Below are 19,569 nucleotides of genomic sequence, written 5' to 3'. Positions count from 1 at the left end.
TAAATTTCCCTACAACAGAAAGGCCTGAAGAAAATGCAGGCCAACAGTGCAAAGGCAGTGAGTGCACACTTGGCTCGGAGGCTATCAAGGCCCTTGTGAAGCCTCAGGTCATCAAGCCCAAAATGCCAAGGGGCCCCAGCCACAAACTCAGCTGTCTGGCTTTCATCGCTCACCCCTAGCTTGGGAAGAGGAGTCGAAGCTACATAGACAAAAGTCATAGGCTCTGCCAACCAAAGCCCATGGTTCAAACCAAGGCAGAGGCCGCAGCTCCAGTTCAGGCTCCCAAAGATGCCCAGGGGCCTGCGAAGGCCCCATGGCAAAGGCTCCTGCAGATAGACTACTGCCACACACCTACCTCCACACTATTGACGGATGACCAGTGTCCTATGCTGTTTTTACATAGAGCCTAAAACACAGCCTGAGCCACTCAGAGACAGAAATGCAGCTGTGATGACCATCGCCATGGATAGCAGCAAACTTCTGCTGAGCCAGAATTTCACCAGGGTCTCTGTGCCCCTCTCTGCCACCCATCTCAAGTTTCCCATGTTCTTAGGTGGCATGGAGGCCAGTCAGATAACTGCAGAGCCCCAACCAGGTTTCTGTAAGTGCTCTGGGACATTCACACAGTGACTCATTTCTCAGAACGTATCCGCATTGTTAAGTGATTCATGGCTCTAACATGGTTGATGCCCGAGTAGATCAAACACAGGGGACAGGATTGCCAAGGGGGTCACCTAGCCCAGCCCGAGAAGTTTGGTGTCGTTCCAACAGAGCAAACCAGGCCAGGCGCTGGGGAAAGTATTTGAGAGAAGAACAATACAGGCAAAGGTCAGGAAGCAGGAGCAAAGGAGACCAGTCTGGGACAGCAGAGCAATAGAGGAAGCTGCCCCTGTCAGCAGAGGATCAAAGTGAGCCTCATTCCTTTCCTTCACTTCTCTTAAACAGATTGCGAGTGATTTGTTGTGTCTTTTGAAAAGTAAAAACTGAAAAATCACAACACATAAATTTAGACCACGTTACATTTACTGGAGCCTGGTACAGCCCAAAACAAGAATCCAGGAGAAATGTTGGGAAACAAAATGCTGGAAAATAGTTCAATCAACACATAAGACAGAAATAGTGGGCCAAACAGCTCCACTTTTTTTTTCCCCTCTCTCTCTAAAAGTAATTTATAGCATCAAAAATCTGAATCGTGATTCACCAGTAAAATCCAATCAAATGTTTAAGGAAGAAATAATAGGATTTCTACTCAAAATCTTCCAGAAATCAGCAGTCATTTTTGGGGGGCCAACACAGGGGACAGAACTGCCAATGGGTCACCTAGCCAAGCCTGGGAGGTGTAGAAAAGTCTTAGAGAAGCAGCATAGCTTGGTCCTCAAGCCAGACAAAGACACTATAAGAAAACCACACCCAATGCCACTCAGGGACAGAGACACATAAATTGCACCAAGCACTAGCACATTTAACCCGACCGTCTGTGATGTCTTCACAGCAGCAAATATCTGAGTTATTTCCACTGTTGAAATCAAAGGTCTTGCTAACAGTCATTTACTGTAGGTGACTCAGTCAGAAAAGCTTCCATTGCAAGTGGTCTGGTAAAGTGAGTGAATGAGAGTAAAATGTACCATGTGGAAGTTCAGGTGTAGCTTGCACCCACTATGAGTATCCAGCAAGCCAGCTTTCTCCATCCCCACTAACCCTCTTCTCGGTTGTCCCAGTGTCTCAGGCAAGCTCTGCTCCAGAGGTGGCAAGATGGCGCCTTTAACACCAGGTGTTTGTCCGCCTAACTGCAAGGCCTCCTGGGAGGAAACCTGGGTGGGATATCTGTGGTTTGTCCACACTTCCACCTCCAGCCACCTCTCCTGTGCCCTATAGACAGCGGCTTTTGGTGAGAACAGGAAAGAAACGGGACTCCTTGTCCCCACAATGGCGGCCGTTTCATGGGACACAGCCATTGCCTCATCTAGTCTCCCTCCCTGAGCAAGACAGGCAGAGTTAACGCCACTGTCACAGACACAAGGTCCAAAGTTGGAAGAAATCTCGTGGGCAGTAGAGCCGAAGCTTGAGTTCAGATCCACCTACAAGATTCCGTATCCCGAGTGATCTCTAGTCTTAGCAACCTCTCCTGGGGAAAGCGGCGCCCGGCTCCAGTCTCCTAAAAGAAGGAGGAAGAAGAGCTGAGGCTGGTTGGGCCTCCTGGAAGTGGTTTCATTTCCTCCCCTTTAAGGCAGTGTCGCCAGCAGGAGATCTGAGAGGTACATGCCCTGCTCAAGGTCGTGTGTCCAGGAAGCCATGCGGCTTCCCCGCCATCTTGGCTCGACCGAGGCTAGAGAGGCCTCCCACCACCCACGGCTCCAAGGAGTTAATTGGAAACTTGAGGCTTGCTAACTTCCCACTTGGTCCCGCCCTCCTTCTCTCCACCTGAAGCCAGGACCATCTGTTCCCTCTTGTGAGGATGCAGGAAGATGAGACTAAATTTAAATACTGATAATACTTAACATTTGTCTGGAAAGGGTTCTGCACACTAATTACTAATTAATCCTCCGGCCCCGGAGAGGCTTCCCTGTCTTTGTGTCCTGTTCTGTTGACGGGCTGGTGGCTTTTAGACTGAAAGAAGCAGAACCTGACATCCAAAAGGGAGATTAGGCCTTAATAGATACATTTATTCATGCCATTGTTGTCCTGCTGCCACTAATGGAGTTGGGAGCTCATATGGGTCCATATGAGGCCTTAGTTCTCCAGCAATGGCTTGACCATGGGAGCTTCTCGACCTCTCTCAGCCCTTGGTTCTCTTATCTGCAAAGGGAAGATAATGTTCTCTGTGGTCCCATCTGGTCCTTCAATAATGTTTGAATTTTATTTACTCATTTCTGAGCCAAAGTTTCACTGTGTTGCCCGAGCTGACCTTAAACTCCAGATCACCCTGCCTGACTCTCCGAAGCTCTTGGATTATAGTTATTCAGACTTCTTAAGCCATCACCGTGGGCAAGCCCCCTAGGCCAGGGACTGGGATGCTACACTGAACAGGTGAAGACCTTAGTCACCGTGTAGGTCACAGTCTACTTGGGGAGGTAAATAAAAACAAGAAAATAAATAATTCAGCAGGTTTACAACTTATCCTCATAAGGTTAGTCAAAAAAAGAAAAGAAAACAGTCTTGTATATATTTTTTTTTTTTGGTTCTTTTTTTTCGGAGCTGGGGACCGAACCCAGGGCCTTGTGCTTCCTAGGTAAGCGCTCTACCACTGAGCTAAATCCCCAGCCCCCTTTTTTTTTTAAACTTTATATACCTCAGAAATTATTCCAGATGGTGGAGTCCTGTGTCTCTTGCCGTGATTTACCAAGAAATCGCAGGTGTGGTCCTTAAGACACGACCGCAGTGGATATAATTATGGACCTGGGAGTTGCGTTGGGACAGTCAGGGAGCAGCCTAGGGAGTCCCCCCCCCCATCCTGAAGGCTGCATGGAGCCACCAGCATTGTCACCTTCCTTTGCAAGGGCAACCACAGCTAGTGTTCCTATACCCGTATCTTTCCTCCTTTGCCCCTTACCTGGACTGTCTGCCCATCCAGGGCCTCAGCTCTGGGTTTTCCTCCTAGGGTTTGGTTACCTGGAGCCACCTGGGTTTCCCACTGTGTTCTTTGAAGTCCCAAGGTTCCACAGCCGGTCTCACTGACCTCCTCAGAGAATGAGAGTAGATTCTCTGGGGCTCTCTAAGCCCGCCACCACCTCAGCCACTGTAAATTACCCCTTCACTTTCAATACCCAATTCGCCTGAACCGCGGGTGCGGTACTCTTCAGGGCTTCAACTTAGAGTCGGACAGATGGGGTTTAAACTTGGCTCTAACTCCTCAAGGCACACGGCCCCGAGCAAGCTAAGCACATGGCTTATGAAAACAACAGGATTGTCACTTGAGAGCAGAAGACCCAAGTTGCACAAGCAAACAAACACAGAGCAGTGCCTTGCATGGTGGGAGCACCGAGGAACATTTCTAAGATTTATTTATTTTTTATTTATATATATATATGTATACACACACACACACACACACACACACACACACACACACACACACACACACACTGTCATTGTCTTCAGACTCACCAGAAGAGGGCATCAGATCCCATTATAGATGGTTGTGAGCCACATGTGGTTGCTGGGAATTGAACTCAGGACCTCTGGAAGAGCAGTCAGTGCTCTTAACCGCTGAGCCATCTCTCCAACAATTTTCTAAGTCTTCACCTTCTCCTCGGGTGTTTATCAGGGAAAATAAGGCAGTGGTGGAATCTCCAACTTGTCCACCAGGTGGACCCGCTGGAGAAGCCCATTAGCATCGGGTTTTCTACAGCCTTCAGTCGCTTCAAAGAGTCTGTGTTTCCTGCTCATCTTAAACAGAAAAGGTCTCTCCCGCCTGAAAGCTGAATGGCGAGCCGTCCTTGAAAGTGAAGTATCTGGGGAGAGGCAAAATAAGGAAAGTCCGCTAAACCATGGTTTCCCATGCAGAAGTGTACAGTTATCCTGAGGTCCACAGCAGGCTCATGGGGGTCTTGCCTTGTTCTGTATAAGGACGAGCATGGCTAGGATGTCCTCAGACCACCTTGTAAGAATGCCAGACACCACCTCTGCTTACACTGACACGGAGGCAGGCATCCTTGCACACGGCTTGGCAAGCTTTCTTTCCATAGCACACTTGGCCCAGAGATTCTCCTCAGGCACACGGGTGCCACCTCCCAAACACACAGTGTGACCGTCCCCATCTCACAGGATGCCAGCACCTAGAAGTGTGTGCAAGTAGCCTGCAGTACGGCCAGTACTGACATTGCCATTCACTCCGAGAGCTCTGGGGAACCATAGCAGGACTGTTTGAAGGTACAGGCAAGGGGAGTGCTGGCTTTCTGGGCTCTAATTCCTGAAACAAAGGCCTCGACTGGAAGATAAATGTAAGGTGGTGGCTACCTAAGGCTTCAGTGTCCGCGTGCTTTCAGAAGGCTTGTCAGCCGCCACTATCCCAGCTCCCACACACGTGCACACAAACCCCAAGTCTGCAGGCTAGGACATAGGGACAGACAGACACTGTGACACAATGATCTGAACGCTCAGATGCATAGAAGGGCCGGGGGGTCTCCCAGAGGACTTATGTGGCTTATGTAGACACCTGGCTTACGTGTATCCTCACAAGAGGGGAAGAGCATTCAAAGGTCCACCCAAGGAGCAGCCCACCTAGGAGAGAGCACAGTAGAGTTCACTCCAAGAAGCTGCTGGTGCAACTTAAGAGGTACCAGCGACTCTGAATGTTCCCCACTGCAAACACCCCACACCTGCGCTCGCATCGCCAGAACTCTGTCTGTGATCCGGAGACTCTAGAAACCCCAAGGTTCCCTCCACATGGCAGCCTCAGGAGGATCAAACCCCTTGGCAGCAAGGACACAAAGTATCTGTCTGGTACAAGGCCTCAGAGGGAGACCTCAGATGCATGGAGGAGCCATAGGACTCCAGGCATGGGAACTGAGAAGGAAGGTGTATTCTGTGCCTTACACCAAACTGTCACAGCAGTTAAAAGCTTTGATGAGTAAGAGCCCAAGCTCCCCTCTTGTCCAGCAGTGAGACCTCAGACACACCCTTTTCTCTTTGCCCCTCTCACTGTGTTCTCCTTCCCAAGTTCAATGCTGTTACAGTTTGGATCTCAAAAACGCACGTTTGTGTGGTCACCAGAACACTTCTCCAGCAGGGTCTGATGGAACCCTTAAGAGGAGTAGCCTACCCCGAGAGGGTCCATCTTGCAAAAACTAGCCCCTGCCTCCTGGGGGTTGCTCACCAAGAGGGATACCTCTCCCCTTCCTTTCCCATAGTGCCTCACGGTGGCTTGTTTTCTTCAGAGCATCTCTGTCTGTCCAAAATGATCTTGCCTTTTGTTTGCCTATGTATTATCTGTCATTGGTACCAGTCCTGGGGCTGGCACTCTGCCAGGCACAGAATAAGAGAAGGGGAGTTACAGGGTAGCTGGAAGAACTCGATGGCTGTGCAGGCATAGCTGTCAGCTAACAGCAGTTGAGCCCACTCTCTGCCTCCTAAGGCCACGGACTCCTTCCAGAAGGGCTGGGAAGGGTATCCCTGCTTCCAACCCCTCTGGCTTCATCTCCAGCCATCTAAGTGAAAGGACTGATGGCCCACTCACCCACCCTTGCCCTCTCTGTGCCTCCCAGACTACTAGGGACCAGAACTTAGGGAGTGACCAAGCCCTTGCCACACAGCTCCCGTCGGCTTTCCCTTCCCTCGTTTTAAGGCTTGTCTTAAATCTGTCCACCTCTGAGCAGACACACAGCCCTCCCCCCAACACCTGACCACATCCTCTCCAGAGAAGGCAAGGACCAGGCAAAAGCCATTCTCATACAGTCCCTGTGGGACAAGCATGGCACGTCAGCTCTGCATTCATTGTGCCTTCTGGAGGCTCTGGGACACACATGACCATCTCCTGAGTGAAAGAGATGCAGGAGGGCTAGGTGAAGAGTCAGGAGGAATGGCGGCGAGTGACTTTCTTCCCTCCTCTGAGGTTTGAGTTCCTCATTTGAAGATGAAAGCAGGGAGAGTAAATGCTCTCAGGGGAGTGTTTCAGTTTCAATGAGAGAGGAAGTTTTTTTTTAAGACACGGTGCATTTATTAGACTCCTGTTGTATACTTTTGTCATATATTACTCTAACAGCAAACCCAAGACTACAACCCCAGACACAGAGAACAAAGAAGGAAGAATCTTCATGACTCAGCCCCCCTTCGATGCCCACACCCCATGCCTGTAGGGTGATCTTTCTGTTCTAGCCATGTGTAGCTTTGGATCTGTGTCTGGTATCTGGAGGCCCTCACAGCAGCAAGGCTAACCACCTTGCAGGCCTGGGCACTCAGAGGCTCCCACAGGTCTGTGGAAGCAACTAGAATCCAGCCGGACAGCTCTGGGTTTCCAGCAACCTCCTCTTCTTCACATACAATACAGACAGGCTGTTGCCTACACTTGAGGATGCTGCCGAGACAGAGGCTGGGTATGGAACCATAGGATATAAAGGAAAATCGAGGAAGAACAGTGGGTTCCTGGTGATGTGGGCCCGCAGGGGATGAGAGGCCACTGCAGGAAGTCTGAGCGGGAGGTGACGGTGTGGTGCGATGTGCACAGTATTTCAGGAAGGCTCTTCTGGCGACAGAATGTGGGTTGAGTTAGGAGCTGTGTGGGGTGGGCCCCCACTCCAAGCCCTCTAGTGTCTAATGTGAAAAACAGGCCCCAGTCACAGATTGTACCCAAGACTCCCCAGCTGTCAGCATGCCCCAGGACGTGGAGCCAGGCCCTCCTGAGCTGCACCACCTCCTTTACCACAAAGCACCTTTGCTACAGACTCCAAGTTCAGAGCAGCCCCCAAAGCCGAGGGGCTGTGGTTGAACCAAGGTGGGCAGGGTACCATGTGTGGGACTACTCTATGCTGGTGTGACAGACATACCAAAGGAACAAAACTGTCCATAGGAAACCTGAGGAAGCCTCCGATGGGCTTCCCAGCCCTGCTGGGATTTAAGAGGACAGGAGACCCTGTGCAGCCCATGACCCCACCACCCAGGGAGGGCTATGAGCCCATGGAACGCTAAAAGGACCCCATTTTGTGGGATCGATGCTTTAGTTCTTCCCTGCCCAGACCACTAGAAAAGCAACGACCACAGAAGGGAGGGTCTCAGATGCTCCACCTGGACCCCAGCCCTCTCCTCCAATCCCTGGTTAAGGAGATATTGACACCACCGTTCCATATACACAGATAGCGTCTACATAGCCAGCAGTGGCCTGTTGTGATTCACTCCATAAACCCTGGTGGTGCTTGCTCTGTGCTAGGCCCTGAGCCTGGTTCTGAGGCCTGCAGAACATTCAGAGAGTTCTGTCCTCAAACAACCCTTGAGACCCTAAGCCTGGCAGTGGGCATCACGATGGTAAAGGGTGATGGGGAAAACAGGGGGGCTCCAGGAGACAGAGGTGCTGCCGTGTTCCAGGAGGATCCCCTAAGGTGGGACGGAGTGTCCAAGAACAGAGAAGGGGAAGGAGGAAGAGAAACAGGATAGAGAAGGAAAGATCCATTCAGGGAGACAATGAGAGCCCCAGATGGCTACTCATATTGCCAGGGTATAAAACAGGCTCAGGGGGTACCCTGAACCAAGTGACTGGGGGGGGGGGTGCAGAGGGAAGAGGAACAACACGGAGTCCAGAGAACAGGAGTCAGCTGGAGCATCATTTATGCTTGTGGCAACTGAAGGAGTGGACAATAGAGAGGTAGGGTAAGCCAGCACATGGTAGTGCTAGCAGTGGGTGCCTCTGAGGACAGAGGACTGGGTAGAGCCTGAGCCTCCTCTCCTTGAACGCAAACAAACATATTTCAACAAAGACAAGATCACTTCAGACAGCAGGGGTGCTGCAAAAACAGAGCGCAGCGATTGGAAGTGACACGATTGGAAGTGACACGAGGGGCCAGCGGCCAGGCAAAGGTGTGGAAAAGAGAGCCTCCCACAATGCAACAGCAAATGCAAAGTTCCTGGGGCAGGACCAGGGCTGGCGACTCAACACAGACAAGGAACCCAAGTCCCTGGCGTGGAGTTCGCGAGAGCTGAGAGCAGGGGACTCAGAGCGTGAGGGTACACAGGTCACGTGGGGCCTCAGACTAGGCCTCTTATCCTACCTGTGGTGGGTTTATGATGACAGAGACCTTCAGGCAGACGTCTACAGCTAAGAGAAAAGACTGTCCCAAGGGCATCCGCGTGCATCAGTACAAACAGAAATCCATTGCTTGTTGGGTGCTGCTAATCTATCCATGGCCATCGGGTATCTCCTCAAAGGGTTCAAAGGAGTGTCCTTGGTGTGGGGACAAGCCACCTTCCAGCCATGAGAGGAGAGCAGGCTCATCAGGCTGATGGTGAGTCTCATGGTGGGACCTCTGGCACTATCTTCCAAAGGATGAGAATCCTCCTTAGGTCAAGAAATATTGGTCCCTTGACTCGGACATACAAACTCTGGTGCAGATGCACTCATAGGGTTCTGTCGGACTGGAGGGGCCTCAGTCTGGAGAACACAGATCAGATTCCTGAGCCTGGGGTGCTGTAGTTGAAAGAGTCTCCTCAAGGCAAGAGATGACAGAGGTTGCTGAGTGTATGATGTGGTCCTGCCTGAGTCCCTGCATGAAAAGAGCCAGGGGGCTGGTTTCGCCCAAAGGAGGCCCCTTAGTGTGGCTACTTTCCAGTATGGTCCCTCCCACAGGTCCTCAACCCTCGAGGCTCTGTCCTTGACTGGAAGCAATACAAAGGGCTCTCTGTTACCAGTCCCTCCTAGGCTGTCTGTGGATGCGTCTCTGCAGGGGGTTGACCATGTGTCTGAAAGTGCAGGAAGCATGCGTTCCTCGAGCGGTCTTTCCTCACGCCATCTGTTTACTACGGAATGGACCGGGGGTGGGCAGTGCACCAAATGGGCCACATGCAAATAACCGTACAGCTCTCGGAAAGGGTCCTGCCACTCCTCAGGACTGAGCAGTGATGTAATATGGCAGGCAACTGCTGGCAGAGCTGATTAAAACCCTGAGATTCGCAAATGCATTTCCCCCTCCAAATGAGAGTATATCTAAAAATTCCTTTGCAAATCCATCAGATGCGGTGTGACTTAACACCAGCCGAACCTAGGGCCCTTAGAGCAGGAGGAGAGCAAGGATCTTCCTCCTTGTTTATCTGCCTTCTTTACTCTCTGTTACTGCTAGAGGGTTCAGCAGCAGGGCCAGGCAGGCTGGCATTTGCGACCTGCCTGTTAGAGCGCTGAGACAAGTGAACCTGGCAGGAGGTGATCGGGCCTCAGGCAGGCAGGAGAGCATCCTCGAGTGTTGCTTTGATTTGTTTTGGCTTGGTCTTCCTTTTCATCTATCTTGCCCTCCTCCCCCCTCACCTGAAACTTTTTGGTTATCAGAGGTTTGACCAGAGCAACTACTGATTGGATAAGTAGACGAGAGTCACCCTGAGAAGAGTCTTAGCCACCAAAGGCAGGAGTTCCAGGCCGGACCAAGATGACAGCATTCCCTAAGAGTGGTCTTCACAGAAAGACTTCGAGCAAGCAAACTCTGGAAATACCGTGCCGTGTGCCCTCTTGGAAACATCCCAGCCCATGATGGCATGCTCGTGGCCCTGAAAGGTCCTATAATCCCAGTAACCTGTACTCCCTTGGCCACAGGCCCTCCCTCCACTATACAGACACCCCATCCCCACTTAACTCCCTGGACAGGAAAGGGGCAAGCTTCTGATGGACTTTCTCTGGGCAGATTCGGGGAGCTGAGCTTGCAGAGGTGGCTTAAGCAGCAAATATCAGGCAGGAAAGCAAGAGACCAGGAAGCCAGGCAGAGGCTGGAAGACACACCTAGGGGGCTCCAGGGTGACACACGGAGCGTGAAGAAGGCAGAAGGCAGGATGAATGAGAAATGGGCAGAGGAAGAGAAATGGATGACGCCACACACCTTCTGGAATCCATAGGTGACACCCCTAGGAGGTGGGGGATCCCAGAGTATCTTCCCGGTAGGGAGCCTGTGGCAGGTGGCTGTCCCACTCTTTTCTGTCACCCCAGAAGTGAGAAGCCTCCTCCAAGGGTTTGAGTGGCAGCACCCTCCTCACCGAAGCATTCGGCAGTGTTGCTCACCATTCTTTGTTAGCATCCTCTCAGCCCTGCAGCTCAGAGTTCAGAGGGCAAGCTGAGTCATCAGGAAGAAAGTGAGAGTCTTGGTGAATTCGCATTAGGGAGTGGCCCTGCTCAGACCTAGTGTCTGGGCCCTGGGGAAACAATCACAAGAGAAAGGGCTTGCAGGGAGAGGGCTAATATGGCTTCAGGATGCATAGGGGCTGACTAGAAAGAAGTGCAGGGCTACCAGGAGACTCCATTACAGCAAATCAGTCCTTCCTGGGCCCCAGCATACCTTGGGGGGGGGAGGGGAAGAGGTGTCTATTCCGACACTACAGCCCTTCTGTGGGGCCACAGAGGAGTGGCTTAGACACCCCAGCTGTCTTAGTCAGGGTTTCTATTCCTGCACAAACATCATGACCAAGAAGCAAGTTAGGGAGGAAAGGGTTTATTCAGCTTACACTTCCACATCACCAAAGGAAGGACAGGAACTCACACAGGGCAGGAACTTGGAGGCAGGAGCTGATGCAGAGGCCATGGAGGGATGTTACTTACTGGTTTGCTTCCCCTGGCTTGCTCAGCTTGCTCTCTTATAGAACCCAGGACCACCAGCCCAGGGATGGCCCCACCCACAATGCGCTGGGCCCTCCCCCTTGACCACTAGTTGAGAAAATGCCTTAAAGCTGGGTCTCATGGAGGCATTTCCTCAAGGGAGGCGCCTTTCTCTGTGCTAACTCCAGCTTGTGTCGAGTTGACACACAAAACCAGCCAGTACAGCAGCCATGGAGTCACAGAAGTGAATACCCCCTCGATATGGAGATAGGCCTCTCCATGCCCCCGAAAGTCTGAAGGTGATTGCCTCTGAAACCAAAGCCGGTTGTCCTCAGCTCCCTAGAGTCAAGTTCCAGATGTGAGTCTCTGGCAGCCACACTGTGGTCCTGGCTGCATCTCGGGATGTGTGGGCAGCATAAGAAGAGGCAGATGTATTTTGACAAGGCTGACACAGCTTCAACAGCATCCTAAGTCAAAATAAGCCCTTGTCTTGGGCAGCCCCTGGGATGGGCTATTTCTGCAGCATGTTCCTTCTTCCCAGGGGAGGGGGCTGAGGAGTGGCTCCAGCTAAAAACAGAAGCTGCCTTGGCTGGAAACTGCAGTATCCCCCTCGATGGCAGTCACTTCCTCTGTCAGGAACCCAGGCCCTTCTGTATGGGCTTATACTTTCTGGGAGGTATACTGGCTGATCCAGGGGCACACTGAATCTGTCCACTGCCAGGAAGTTGCAGAGAGTAGAGATGGGCCTTCGCATGAGGGTAAAGCTTCTCCCACGGCAAGTGCTGGTTCTATAGAAACCGGGACAGGTGACTGCTACTGCTCCATTTTAGAAAAATGAGCAAACTGAAGTGTGGAGAGGTGTCTTGACCCTGGAGGACTGTAAGGGAGAGGGCTTGATCCAGTAGCTGTCAGGTTCTCTGGGTGGGAAGAGGGTCTGCAAAGGGTTGTCTCAACCTGATCAGGATCGAGGGGCAATGCCAGGGTTTCCCTTCTTGGTGCCAGGCATCCGGCTGTCACTTCCACACATGTGATCTGATTGTAATCCTTTGGAAATGGATTACACCTGAATTGCACCTGAAATTCCCAATTGCTAGAACGGACTTGGGGAAACTGAGAGTATAGATATTGGAGCCGCGAGGTGAGATCCACAGAGGAAGGCTTTCTGAAGTTCCAGCTCTCTCAGTGCACGTACCTCATTTGTATGTGAGGATCCAACGCGCCCTTAACATTCCTCTCTGACTTCACTGCCTGTAGGGTGAGCTTCAGCCTCACGGCCCCATCCTGAGCCCCAAGTTCACCCAGTGTTCCCACGGCATCTTTCTCGTTGCTTTTGCAGAAATTGTTCATCCTCTGCACAGAAGGAACGCGGGCTTGCTGGTTGAAAGTGGCCCTCTGAGGGTCCTTTGGAAAATAAATGCAGTGAAGGGCTTTATTTTTGTGAGTGCATTAGAGAGAAATGTTAAGTCAACAGCATAGGTGCCACGCAGACACGGCAAGACGCATGGAGGTTCCTTCCACCCCAGTGAATGATACCAGGAACACAGTGCTCCTCGCCCCCGTGCCAGGCCCTGGCACCTGCCGTCACTCCCTGGGGTTGTCACGATGGTCACCCGAGTGCGTAGAGGTGGAAAATCTTCAGCATCCCTGGCCTCCAGTCTGCACTCAAACATGGTGCCTGGCACTCGGCACAGATGATCTCTGGTTATTGTAGTGCTTCTGGCATCTGCCGAGAGAGGTGAAGTGACCAACAGCCTCACAGGAGGTGAGCCTGAGGCCCACAGGACGTGTCAGGCCCCGGATGAGAACCCCTGAAGGCCTGTTCCCCTTCTCCACCCCTCCCTTGACCTGAGGTTCTCCTGGCTCACAGGACCTCGTTTCTCTGACTGGTCCCACAATGGCCTCTTTTGCAACAGAGGACAGCCAGGTCCACCAGCCGAGTCAACCTTGCATCTCTACCACAAACTCACCAGAAAACAAGGGCTCTTGATCCCACGGGAAAGACCCCAACTCAAACCGATGACATGAAGATGCCAGACAGCCCCATGGGAGCCTTGGCTTTCCCTGCAGTGCCGGGGGTCGTGGAAGTGCACGGACAGTTGCTATGAGACCAATGGAAGTGATGGCGGAGCGCTGGGCGCCGAGCCCACCACGCCGTATGTAACACAGCCGGTGTGCTGTGTGCTGCTGTTATTATCAATATCAGCAAGGAAAGAGTCTCAGAAACACTGGCCGCCCTCCATAGTGTCCAACCCACACATGCAGAGGCAGAGAGATGCTGTGGCCAAGGAGCCGTAGCACAGGCAAGCAGGAAGGAATTGGTTTTGTTATGTATATTTACTGAGAGAGAGAGAGAGAGAGAGAGAGAGAGAGAGAGAGAGAGAGAGAGAGTGTCTGTGTATCTGTGTGTGTGTATGTGTGTATGTGTGTGTGCGCGCGCGCAGTATATGCACATGTGTATGTAGGTATGTATGTGTGTGGTTTATGTGTATGTGTGGTATGTGTGTGTGGTGTGTTTGAATGTGGGTATGTATGTGGTATGTGTGTGGCATATGGTGTGTGGTGTGTGGTGTGTTTGCATATGGTGTGTGTGGTATATGGTGTGTGGATATCTGTGTGTGATATGTGTGGGTGTGGTATATGTATATGTGTATAGTGTGTGTATGATATGTGTGTGTATGTGTGTGGTATATGGTATGCATGTGTATGTGGTGTGTGTATGTATGTGTGTGTGATGTGTGTATGGTATATGTGTATGATGTACATGTGCGTTTATGTGTGTGGTGTTTAATGTATGTGTGTGTATGTGTGGTGTGTGTGTGTGTTGTCTGTGTGGGTGTGGTATATGGTGTGCATGTGTGTGTATGTGGTGTGTGTGCGTGAGTGTGTGTGTGTGTATGTGTATGTGCATGTGTGTGTGTGAAATGGGAAGGCATGCACGTATACTCAGAGGACAACTTGCCAGGACTGGCTTTCTCTCTACCTTCTCATGCGCTCTAGGGGTCGTGCCCAGGCTGCCAGGCTCTTGTGGCTTTTGTCCCTTCACCTGCTCTGCCAATTTCAACTGAGCAGGGAGGATTTCTGCAGAGTCTAAATAACCCAGCACACTTTCAGACCGGTCTGTGGCACAGTGCTGAGGGCAAGAGGTGCACACATCCACCACAGGCCAGGCACTGGGCCAGAGCCGCGAGGCTGCATCACTGCCCCGCTGCAGGCCCACACAGTGCGGAGATAAACCCAGACCAAATAGTGACTGAGGTCGGTCAAGCTAAGGAAAACAGTCAAGCTGGGCAATGCTGATGCACACCTTTAATCTCAGCACCCAGAAAGCAGAGGCAGGAGGATCTCCGAGTTCAAGGCCAGCCTGCTTTACAGAGCGAGTTCCAGGAGAGCAGAGGATTCACACACACAAAAACCTGTTTCAAAAACAAACAAACAAAACCAACAACAACAAAATAGGCCATAATAGACCTGCTAGGGGACAGTTTGGTCTAAAGGTGTGACCTGCAAAGGCTTCTTCTCTGAGGAAATAGGGACAGGAGAGAAGAGAGGATAGGAGAGAGAGACAGACAGACAGACAGACAGAGAGAGAGAGAGAGAGAGAGAGAGAGAGAGAGACTGGATGGGAACTGGACAGTAGACAGCACACAGTCAAACTGTGGTTTCATCCTCAGTACCAAGCAGGGGTGAGTAAGGCAGCCTGCGGCCCTGTATTAAAGGGAAGGTCATTCTCAGTATTCAGTAGGGGTCGGCAGGCCTGTTACCATAAGAAGTCTGGGGTCAGAACCTGGGTTCTAATCCCTCCCTCCCATGCACTCCTTAGCCGATGTGACCCCATGCCTCAGCCCTGCTCCCTTTCCTGCGTAGCTGCCTCCTTGGCTTGAGTGAAATAATAAACAGTAGTGCACAGAGCACAGTGCCAAGCATTTCCAACAGACGCTGTCGGTAGAGAAAGGAGGTAAAATGGCCTCAAGGGAAAGCAGTGACATTGGATCAAGTGATGGATAAACTGAAGGGCTGACAACTCTAAATCTGACTGAAGTTAAATACTTGGGTTCCTTGGCGTTGCCTAGAACTTAAGGGGTTGGACCCTGTCTAGACAGCATGAGGGGAGTGGGGGAGGGGGAGCAGCTTCCCAAAGCAATGTTAAGATGCCAGAGGGAAGAAACTCTACAGAGACAAATGAGACAGACAGCCCAGTCAGCGCCCACCACAGCAATTTGCCTTGGCCCATTGTTTCTGTTGGATGAGTGAATACCCTGGAGGGCGTGGTTTATAAATAAGGAGGATCACTCTAGAAGAGACACCCAGGATATGGTACTAAAATCCGCTCTGTTTGTGGCAACAGCTTTGTGCCACTTCCGCTCGAAGCTGAGGGTGCAGGGACGAGTGAACCCATGAGAAAGAGACTAAACACTGTGGAACAACGGTGTTGTCCCACGGTGACTGATCAGGCCTGACAGAGAAAGGGACTCACTCACAGGAGGAAGGCATTCACCCAGCTTGAGGGCTCCACCCACAATTTGAGCGGACTTGAGAGCCTCCCAAACAGGGCTGCGATGGGGGATTAAGTTTCCTTTTCAGGAAATTTGGCAAAGAATTCTCAAGCCATAGTTCAACCATAGAGACTGGACAGTATAGGCTTGCCTGGGAAGTCTCCTGGGATATCTTGTGCACAACTAAGGAGAGGTCCCATCTCCACTGAAAAGGACAGAAGGCCCCGATACAAATCTTTCTCGAACCTTCCAGTAGTGTGGCCTAGGCCTGTTTCCTGCCCCCTCTCTTCTCCTTTCCTTCATCTGAAAAATAGGTCTCGGTGTAGCATTTATCCCACAAGGTTGCTGCGGATGACAGATATACTGTAAAGCTTGTTTTCAGTGATAGCCTACTATGTGCCTCACACTCACTCAGACACTGAGTATGACCGTCTTTACTGAATCAGTCACCAAAAACATTAGCTATTATGCCCCTGTCTTTTAAACTAGGGAACTAAGGCTCAGACTGTGACAAGGGTCAGCCAGCTGATAGCCACCCAAGCCAGTTCCCAGCTCTAAACCTTGCAATGCAACCGGAGCTCCTGCCTCCTGCCATGCTCTGCACAGAACTGAGCAGGGAAATCTGACAGCCCGAGTCCAAAGACAGAACAGGTTTCCAAGGAGAAGAGGGAGAGGTGTTGGGAACATGCAGTTATTTACAGGATGTTGTGTGGGCTGCCACATGCAGGAGGGGGGGATGTCCTGAGGTGAGCAGTGCTGGGGAGACGCCGGGTCCTCGGTTTCCTTGTTGACAAAAGGAGATGACAGTTCCAGAGGAAGGATGTGGCGATAATGTCAGACCCGCTCCTCCCAGGGTCCAGCTGAGGTGTGGGGAGGGAAGTTGGGCTGTGAGAGGTGAGGCCAGAATGTGACCCCAACAGCTGTGGGCCTTGGTTTCCCTAGAAGTGATAGAGGCTGTGTAGGATCTTAGTGGAAGCCTTCGGATCTCCAAAAAAAATAGCCACTTGCTGAAGAAACTGACCAGATGAAAGAAATCAGAGAATTTGGAACTGGGGGACAAGCTAAATCAGCCATGTATTCATGGCAGACTCACTTGTACAAAGACCAACCACTCAGCAGGAATTGTGAATTTCAGCCAAGGGACACTCTAACCTCACACTCTTCCTTGCCTCCTGCCAATACTTTTGTGATAAAACCCACTTACAAGAGGCCGTGTGGGCCAGCTCCTTGGCCCAAAGCAGGGAGAGGAAGAGGAATTGGAAGGGCACTCGGGCAGTCATTGCCTGGCATGGAAACCTTGGTGACATCATGACTCCCTCCCCCTACCACAGTGCCCTTGAAAGCCACATACTAAGTGGCTTCATGAGCCCCTGGAACCACCATGAGTCTCCTGAGCAGCCCCCCCCTCCCATCTACCATCTTGAATGTCTGGCCGTGATAGGAACAAAACAAAGCAACAAGCCAGGAGAGCCGACTCAGAGATAACAGGGAAATGAACTGCACCTATGGGAAAAGGTTTTTTTAAAAAAACAAAAAACAAAAAAAAAACAAAAAACAAAAAACAAACAAACAAAAAAAAAACTGATGCCTTGGAACCAAGAGACCCACCTGGGGCAGAGAGAACTCGAAGCATCACAGCCCAAAATTTCTCTAAGAGTCATCTTGGAAAAAGACCAGACAGCCAAGAATAAGAGTTCTTTCAAATAGACCAAAAACAAAGGGAGGTCACCAAGCCTCCACCAAGATACACGAAGAGACAGCTCTCTGGGATGGAGTTGGGAGCCGAAGTGATCCCAGATCTGAGAAAGCCTCTCTGTCACTGGGGAATACTTGGAGGAAAATCCCTGCTTGCTTCCGTAAGCCCCTCCCTCCACACTGTTATCAGGGGGCAAAATCTTTTTTTTTTCTTTTTTCTTTTCTTCGGAGCTGGGGACCGAACCCAGGGCCTTGCGCTTGGTAGGCAAGCGCTCTACCACTGAGCTAAATCCCCAACCCAGGGGGTAAAATCTTATCTGTGGATGACAAACTAAACTCAAGGAGTAATGGCTTACACTCAGCAAAGCTAAAGCAGTCAGGGGTTGAGGGAGATGGGTGGACCTCAGACAAAGCTCTGTGATGGATTTCGGTACCTTTAGTATATTCAGATCCCGCCGTGGGAGATGGGATCCATGGATAAAACACTGGGACTCAGACACAGTTTTGGGTTGGATCTCGACTTGCAAGCCCCTTCTTGACCTTGAGTCCCATGGGTGTAAAGCCATGTTATAGTAGGTCACGTACCAGCTTGTGCCTGGCTCCCCCTTTAAGTGTGTTGCCCCAGAGGTAGAGTCTAGAAGGTCTCCAGTGGGCCCAACCTGCCACAACACTGAAGTTGTAGGTAGAAAGGTAGTATTTAGTGGTTGTCATCTCTGACCATAGGCGCAGAGGAGGCTGAAGGGATGTGGGTCCTCACGGTGCCATCGGGGATCTGCCTTTGCCCTTCTCAAAGCTCTGGGCTTCTCTGCGTTGTTGTTGACCTCGGTCGGGCGGGCTCTTCTGAAAGTTGGCTCAAGTACCTAGCACCTCAAGACTGCCAACCCCACAGTCAGTACCGAAGCTGATTCTTATCGGCTTAGTGCCAGTTGCCGTGCAGGGCCAGTCCCCGAGGCCAGTAGGCACCTCATGCTCTAATTAAGCCCACCCACAGGAGTGAACCATGAAATCAGCTTCGCCCAGATCATAGCGACTAAAGTACTCCAAATAGACTCTAGATGGATTGTGTTGTCCCAACAGCAAATGACTCCCTAAACATCCCAAGGACAGAACACCACTGTGGGCTCAAGCATGGAAGGAGTCCCAAGAACTTAGGTGACTTCTAGCTGGGCAAGCGTAGGATTACAACAGGGTCCCAGTACTTTTTATTCACCTAAGGCCTGGGTCTAGGAGTCCCACTCCTGAGATGGAAATGTCACAGGCTACAGCAAGACTTGCACATAAAGAAGATGCATTCTGTGTCCTACAGCTACCTTACATCCTGTGGATCAAACAAGAGGGTGATCAAGTTAGGAAACAAACATCCTAAGAGTAGTGTTCGGGAGCAGAGCCACAGTGTACAGGCTGGGGACAGGGCTGAAGTCGATCGAGGGCTCGTGGATTTGGACTCCACCCTGCAGGCAAGAGTGAGTCAGAGGCATCTTCTAAGCACGGGAGTGAGAGGAACCAGGGGAAGCTTTGCCATCCTAATGGAAGCCAGATGAGGCGCAGTGGAAAGTCACAGAGCTGATCAAAGGGCTGACAACAGGCCTGCGGAGGGAGTGGGAGAGTGAAGACTGAAAAACCAAGGCAGGGGGAAGTCTTGATCAAAGTCACGGGGGGGGGGGGGGGGGGGGGGGGCAGCGGGCAGGACAGGCAGGAGTGAGCAGCACTGGGGAATCAGAGGACATTCATTGCTTTGTTTGGCTCCCGTCAGAAGAGGTGAACCGCACACAAAAGATGTCGCTTACATAAGCGTGACCCCACCCCCACCCCGAGAGGAAATGGAGACTAAATCACCAACAGAGAGTTCTGGAAGAGTCCTGGGGACATCACAGTGTGACCGAGGGCCGTTGCTGGGTGTCTGGGGATGGTCCCTATTTATCCTCCAAGAAAAGTCTCCCTGGAGCCTTGCCCTGACAGTGAAAACTCCAGGCCCAAAGGCAGGAAGCAGGCGGCTGCCCCTTTCTCACCCGCCATAGCCCTATCTCCTTCAAGAGTCACTGTGCCTGACTTTGTGCCAAATTCTCCTACTAAAGAGGCAGAAATTGGTATATGTTTTGCCAGGCGTTCCCCATACCCAGAAAAGACTCTGGCCTTCAGCACTTGCTCAGGCGTCACCCCTTGGCA

At 51.4% G+C, this 19,569-nt stretch overlaps 1 protein-coding gene and 1 long non-coding RNA gene across 4 annotated transcripts in view; one reads left to right on the top strand and one right to left on the bottom strand.

Moving 5' to 3' along the window:
• Positions 1-19,569, top strand: part of Cplx2 (complexin 2) — a 73,302-nt gene that overhangs the window by 32,974 nt on the left and 20,759 nt on the right. The gene's annotated exons all lie outside the window — the stretch shown is intronic.
• LOC134482680 (uncharacterized) lies at positions 11,099-18,824 on the bottom strand. Its single transcript, XR_010059089.1, has 2 exons — positions 18,714-18,824; positions 11,099-12,938 (listed from the first exon to the last, which is right to left on the bottom strand). It is a non-coding gene; the product is annotated as an uncharacterized LOC134482680 (long non-coding RNA).

The sequence above is a fragment of the Rattus norvegicus genome, chromosome 17, assembly GCF_036323735.1.
Source record: "Rattus norvegicus strain BN/NHsdMcwi chromosome 17, GRCr8, whole genome shotgun sequence".
Lineage (NCBI taxonomy): Eukaryota > Metazoa > Chordata > Mammalia > Rodentia > Muridae > Rattus > Rattus norvegicus.
Note: the sequence above shows the minus strand (reverse complement) of the source record. Positions and strands in the feature narration are given on the sequence as shown.